Source organism: Halichoeres trimaculatus, unplaced genomic scaffold, assembly GCF_033239565.1.
Source record: "Halichoeres trimaculatus isolate MK-OKI-2021-1 unplaced genomic scaffold, fHalTri1.1 fHalTri1_scaffold_10, whole genome shotgun sequence".
NCBI lineage: Eukaryota > Metazoa > Chordata > Actinopteri > Labriformes > Labridae > Halichoeres > Halichoeres trimaculatus.
Genome location: NW_027437187.1, coordinates 14,338,069 through 14,344,939, shown reverse-complemented (window position 1 = coordinate 14,344,939; position 6,871 = coordinate 14,338,069). Strand labels below are relative to the sequence as shown.

Here is a 6,871-nt window from a genome sequence, read left to right as displayed (position 1 = left end):
CTCCATTTGGTCTGCCCTGAGTGCTGTGTACACAGACACACAAAGACTTGGCATCAGAGTGTATGTTCAGTCACAGTGAACCAGCTTTGATACAACACCAGCCAGGCTTTCGTCACTCTGTTCAAACACAATATTATGAGACTGTGAGACTAATACTTCTGTTTCACATTTTCATCATTATAAAAACTTTCCCATTAGAAATTAATACACGTTCTGACAATAAGACTTACACCAAATATAACAGATTACATTGATTAGAATCTGCCTTAGCTCATCTTCTTTGCTTCTGTTTATACTGTTTGAAAGTTAGGCTGAGATTGCTTTTCTAAATAAGGCTAACACCATCTCTGGACTTTATTACGGCATCTCCCAGTACCAATGTGTGATGTCAACAAGATCACACCAATGTCTTGTACAGCCTCTACCAAAAAAAAATATTCACAAACCAAAACCAAAAATCAAAAACCCTTCATTCTTTGAGCAAAGTATTCTGTTCATGATTGGTTGTAAGATGTTTTTTTTGTTGTTGTTGTTGTGCTGGAATACTAAAAGGTGACTGAGGTGTGAATGTCAGGTTGCTGGTAATGAGGTTTAAAAATGAAGAACAAATAGTCTTCAGACTGCAGATGAATCTGCCAATGCAAACAAAATGAACTCACAGATCATTAGGTCCCTAGTCACTTCTCGCTCAAAGGCATATTTATCTAAAGTCTTAATGAGACAAAACAACCTTTTCAGATGAATAAATATCTGACTGAATGTCAGAGCTACATGAGGAGAAATGAGAAACCAGGTGATGTGAAATCTGTCTTTCTTTTTCAATCCCTTTACCTCCGTCGTGAGTGAAAAACATTTTTGTAGTGGGACAACTGTGGCAAAAGAAAGAAAGAAAGAAAGAAAGAAAGAAATGCCAAGATTTCTGTCTGTAGCTGCAAAATTGTACAGAAAAGCATCTCATCAAGCATCTCTGCTCTCTCAGAAGTCAACACATCTGTCACTCCCCTGCTCCGCCTCCTCTTTTACGCATCCCTCCCTGCTTCCTTCTTTCCTTCCACCCATCCATCCATCCATCCCCCCTCCCATCAGCCATCCATATGTCTCTTTCGTTCCCCCTCCACCCCAATCCCCGCCCGACCCCTTCTCTACCCATCGGTCAGCCTAATGGCACGTTCTTGCACGTACTGCAGCACAGAGGAGGACTGTACCATGTGCATGTGGTGGGTGGGTGGGTGGCAGCAGGGAGGAGTGCTGCAGAGTGGAGGAGAGGGAGGGTGAGTGAGTGAGACAGCGAGAGAGGGGCTGGCACTTTCCTTTCTGTCCTAATCCCTCAGTCCTGTCCCTCTCACTGCGTGTCGATGCTCATTACAATCGGAGGAAACTTCAGACAGAAATTTTGGATTCCTTTTTGTCGAAACAGGGACGCCATTGTTTGGATATAAATTGCAGTTTGGCTTGTTGGTAAGGGAAGTGATTATTTTAAATTCAGTTTGTGCTGTATTTCACTTGGTTTGCAAAATCTGTGCTGTGCATTGAATTTGAAGAAAAGATCTGAACTAAAAAAAAAACATTGAAATATCATTTGCACAAAACTGCCTTTTGATTTCTTCATCATAGACTAAAATTTGGGGAACTTTAAATGTAAACACAGTTTTTCTATCATTCAGTCATGTAACTGTCATGTCAAATACAGCAATATTACAAAGAACTAACCTGCAGATGTGTTTTTAAGAATTTCAGACTGAAGCAAGTGACCAGTGTTAAAGAGGCACAAGGAGACCAGACATTGTAACTTTTGCTCTGAAAGCAGATACCTGTGTCTGCTGTTTTGCTGTGATAAGTGCTTTAAAAATGCATTTGTAAACACCTTCACAGGCAGTTTAGAATCTGTAAAAAGGTGCAGGGAAAAAATAGGACATGAAACTATTAATAACAAGCATGAAAGCACGAAAGCTTCTTTTTCTCAGCAGGGACTGCTCGCCAACGGCATTATGTAAGCAATGCACATAACCCGAAGCACACACATCTCATGTTACAAGCTTTTCTTGCTATATGTACACTCCATTTACAGCATTACTGTTGGTAGAATAGGTTAAAGACTTCTGTTTGTTGGTGTTGACTCATCTGCAGTGTAGCAGGGAGGTCAGCCAAAAGGGGATCCTCCAGCAGGGGATCACGCTGGGTTTTGCTCTCAGGGTTTTTTCTGTATTTTGAAATTGAGCCGCATGTTTAATGGTGAGTGTGCAGGTGACAAAGTTATTAGAGTTGAAGAATTCATATTGTCCAAAGTGGAGTACATTTTGAATTTGCAAACCCCTTTTGTTGGATATCCTTTCAAAAACAATGACTTCTCAGCCACCTTTGCATGTTTTTGACATACCTATTCAAATGGTCATGGTGGACAACTGAGCTGTTTGTGCTTCATACATGGAGGGACAAACATACAAGTCACTTTTCTTCATCTAGGTGTAGATTAGCTGCAGTTACAGTTACCTTTTTGTTGAACTCATTGCTCTGTTGGTGTCTCATCATGACGTTATAGTGCCAGCTGCTGGCCTGGCATCCATTCTCCAGCAATTTCTGTTCCTCTTCCAAATCTGTGTGCATGAAGATCACTTTCCCAGTACTGTGTTGGTTTTTTCTAACACGCAGAAGAAAGACTTTCTCACTCATCCACACCAGACCTTACACTGCACCAGCTTGTGCCAATGCAACCAGACACTCACAACACAGACACTGCCTCTCAAGTAAAAACAGTGGTGTTTCATTAAGGCTGGGAGTCTTGCTGGAGTTGCTCGAATCAGCCCATTTGCCACCCTCCTGTACATACATAATAGCAGCGTTGCAAAATGTTGAACAAGGTCAGCAGAGTCCGTTCTGACTTAATCACATTAAGTTGTTATTTTATTTGGAAAAGGGTCATGGGATAAATACGTGACAAAGTGATGAAGGACCAAACATTCTGTTGGAAAAGAAACAACCGGAAAAGGAAAATGGACGCAAGTATTTTGTGGATAGGTTGTAGTTTCTGCCAGTACACACCTGTACAAACCCTGATATGTGCTGCTTGAGTGAAAGCTGTTCAGCTAATGGGATGCCAATGGCCTTGTCCAAAATCACAGATCTGACAAAACTTGCATTTTACCTCCCAGAAACATAAATCATGTTTGTAATTTGGCAGTGCTGAATGCGTTTATGTCGATGAAGATCTGTTTCTTGGTGTCATATGGCAGATGTTCGCCAAGCTGAAGTCTCAGTATAACTTACTTACTGTCCACTGTTTAAATGTGCTGTGAGGAAGATCTGTTTTAATTGGACTGCAGCGCCACCTTTGGCCCAGAGTCTCACGCACACTGTCGTGAAGACATGACTTTTAACAAGGCTTGTGTTTGTGTTAGAATTAAATGGAGATTGGATTGAAAAAAAGTTTCATTGTTCAAGACAACTTTTTACTGTATACAACATGCCGTTTTACAGTTATGTAGCGCTGTTTTTGGAAACATGAAAACAAGCTAATGTTGTGACTTTGTACTGTAGCTTAGTAGCTGGCGTCATGTAGCGCTACTGGCAACATGTCTGTAATGTGTAACGTTAGTGAATCCTGGTTATGTCTTGCCAGTCATCTACCAAGCAGAGCTAACGTAACCTCACTCTTCATTTTATTGATAGACTCTCAAGTTTGAACAGACCACTGCAGAATAACTGCTGACTGTGGGTTGGAATAGACATTATCACAAACAGTTTAGCCCCTGGATTTTAGCCTTTAGCTTGTGTTTTAGCCTTTAGCTTGCACTTTGTCACTGTCCTATTAAGCTTTCTTCTGCTCTTCTGTCATTTTTCTGTCTGACAGTTAGGCTCCAGTTTCCACCATCACTACAAAATTAGTCACAGAACTCGTTTTCAGCAGAGAAAAATACAGATCTCTCTTCTCACTACTAAACTTCATCAGCCGGCGTAGTGTTGTCATAGAGACCTAGGTGTGCCATAAATGAATCTGGTCCAGTTTGACCCGATTGGGAAGCTAAGACGTACCATTTATGAAGAACCTTTAATAGCACTAATAATCTAATTTTAAAGTGTGGATTACAATCCACCATATCTAGAATGAAGACTTTTTCTAGATGAATTAGAAACTTCTATTAGTCCCTTTATCTAAGACCTGGTAGATCAGGGGTGGCCAACCTGTGGCTCTTTGCCTTTCAGTCGGCAGCTCTTCGATCCTTTTATAAAAATATATACTTGTAATGAGAAGTGGTGTGCCAATCAATCCAAAACATTGATATATTGGAGCCACGTTGGGATCAGCATTGATCAATACTTGGGTGATGAGATTGATACTTAAGTTTCAGTTTCTCTTCTCCATATGTGCTCATCTAAATTGCTCGTGTTCATATCTATCTATCTATCTATCTATCTATCTATCTATCTATCTATCTATCTATCTATCTATCTATCTATCTATCTATCTATCTATCTATCTAGATGGATAGAAAATTGAAAATATATATATTTTTTCATTTTATGTCATTTCAAGACCACATGTGTGAAGTGGCTCTTTGTAGTACCATGGTCATTTTTGTAGCTCTTGGTCTCTGACTGGTTGGCCACCCCTGTGGTAGATTATCATTTTATTACAAATAAGAAATATAAATGGTAAAAGGGCTCTTTCAGTCTAACCTGTGGCAACATCAGAAGAGGCATATCATCAGAAAATGACAGACAATGGTTTTCACTCAGTTACATGATGACATGATGAGTCTTGTTTAAAAAAGGAAAAAAAAAACTCTAGCAGATGAAAGGCTGACAGCTCTAGATGCTGTAACACAGTGCAGCTTACATCTGTTCCAATTTGATAGTGTCGACTGTTCTGCACCTAGATTTTCTGTGGTGTGTGTGTGTGTGTGTGTGTGTGTGTGTGTGTGTGTGTGTGTGTGTGTGTGTGTGTGTGTGTGTGTGTGTGGTCTCTTCCTGCTGTAGATAGGAACATGATGCATTATTAATCCTGTGGAAATGACTGGTCTGACTCTGTAGGTTTCTCCTCAGCTTCCTCTCCTCTCATTCATCATGGATACGAGAGGAGCTGTTTTCATCTCTCTGCTCCCACAGTTTATCACATCAGTTTATTATCAACATCAATAAGTTGGAAAGGTTGTCCTGAAAACAGACTCCCTGCTAAACAGGATGTGTAGTCTCCGTGTTGGCATATAACACACATCTGCACTCACCCATTAGGAGAGGAGTGCTCACTGTTTCCTCTGATGTCTCCCAGTTCAAAGACAGGGGGAGATATGGTAGAGCCGTGAATTATGCTCTTTGTTGTATTTCTGGGGCTATGACTGACTCAGAGTTGTGTCTGCTGATGAGATATTGCTGTTGAATGCAAAGATATTTCCTAGTTGGTGTCATGTTTAGGTCTTTTATGGTTCAGGTTGATTCAGATGAAATGTGATGAAAATGTTGTCTTGCATAAATTACTGTAGTTTTATTGCAGTGACATAGAGTTGGAGAATATTTGCCTTTCTGTGCTGAAAGAGATCCAGGGAGAGAAGGTGACAATCTACTGGAGTTTATGTTCACAACTGTGCTTGTGCTACCCACAGATACACTAGCTAGGTTGGTTTATAGTACAATCATAGGCTGCATAAAACATGGACGTAGTCTTCCTAATGTCACCCGTCTGTTTCTGAAACGGTAAATGAAGCATATTGGCTATAGCGGCCAAATTGGTAGTAGCAAGGGCTTTGCGTACAGCTATAGGGCGCCTGTCAGTCACATGACCTGAGCTGTGCCTCTGATTGGGCGAGCTCTGGATCTTAAATATCCACTGAACTGACTAGTTAGAAAAAAAAATCACTCCCGTACAGTGTGTGCTGATAGTAAAATTAGCAACTCAGACAGGAGACATTTTTTGAACCAGGGTGTAAATAGGTTAATTTCTGCTTTGAAAACGGCTTTTTTTGTGTATGTGACTTGCGGTACTTCCAGAACCAGCCTCAAGCGAACACTGGAGAAACAGCAGATTTTAGCACTTCTGCATTGTCTCATTTTCTTAGACCAGAGATTGCCGCTTGAGTACAATCCATTGTTAGTATTAATGGGACTGTAAGAAATTTTTGAGTGATCTTGAAAAAGTCTCACTTCAAGCTATATGCCTGATTGTAATCCACAATTTAGAAAAAGAAATAATTTTCAATGTTTTTTTCTCCATGATGACACCACGCCAGCTGTCAAAGTTTGGCAGAGAGAAGATAGTTCTGTGTTTTTCTCTGCTGAAAATAATTTCTGTGATTAATTTTGTAGGGATGGTGGACACAGGAGCCCAACTGTCAGACTGAAAAAAGATAGATGAGCAGAAGAAAGCTAAACGGGACAGTGACAGAGCATGGGCCAAAGGTTAAACACGATCTAAAGGCTAAAACACAATCTAAAGGCTAAAACATGAGCTTAAGGTGAAAACACGGGTAAACTTGAGAGTCTATCAATAAATGAAGAGAGAGGTTTCGTTAGCTCTACTTGGTCGATGAGAACTGGAAGGAAATAACCAGGATTTACCGATGTTACATGTGAGGATGTGAGTAGCCATAAATATAGGTGATCAATTATCATCAAAACAAATGCATGCCTTTGTAAAACTCACATCCTCACCACAGTGGGTGCTGGTGCTCATGGGAAATGGAGTCTTTTAAAACATACAGTCCTCATAGCCCCTGAAGCAATTGTTTTTTCTGAACTCATTCCAGGTACTCCACGTTTTTCACTGACAGGCCCTCTCTTTCTTGGTTTGATCTTTATTTATTGAAAAAGTTGGATTCTGGTTGGCTGTCAACACTTATATTTCACAACAAAATACCATTGAGTTTGTTGATTAGCTAAG

The 6,871-nt window shown here is 40.3% G+C and overlaps 1 protein-coding gene across 2 annotated transcripts in view; it reads left to right on the top strand.

The window, feature by feature from the left end:
• The window catches only part of LOC141796332 (synaptic vesicle glycoprotein 2B-like), a 60,779-nt gene that overhangs the window by 16,711 nt on the left and 37,197 nt on the right, over window positions 1-6,871 (top strand). The window contains exon 1 of one of the 2 annotated variants that reach the window (XM_074677375.1): window positions 1,284-1,458. The exons of the other annotated variant lie outside the window; for it this stretch is intronic. The gene's annotated coding sequence lies outside the window, so the exon portion shown is untranslated. Of the gene's footprint in view, window positions 1-1,283; window positions 1,459-6,871 lie in introns of those variants that run through there. 2 annotated transcript variants of the gene reach the window in all.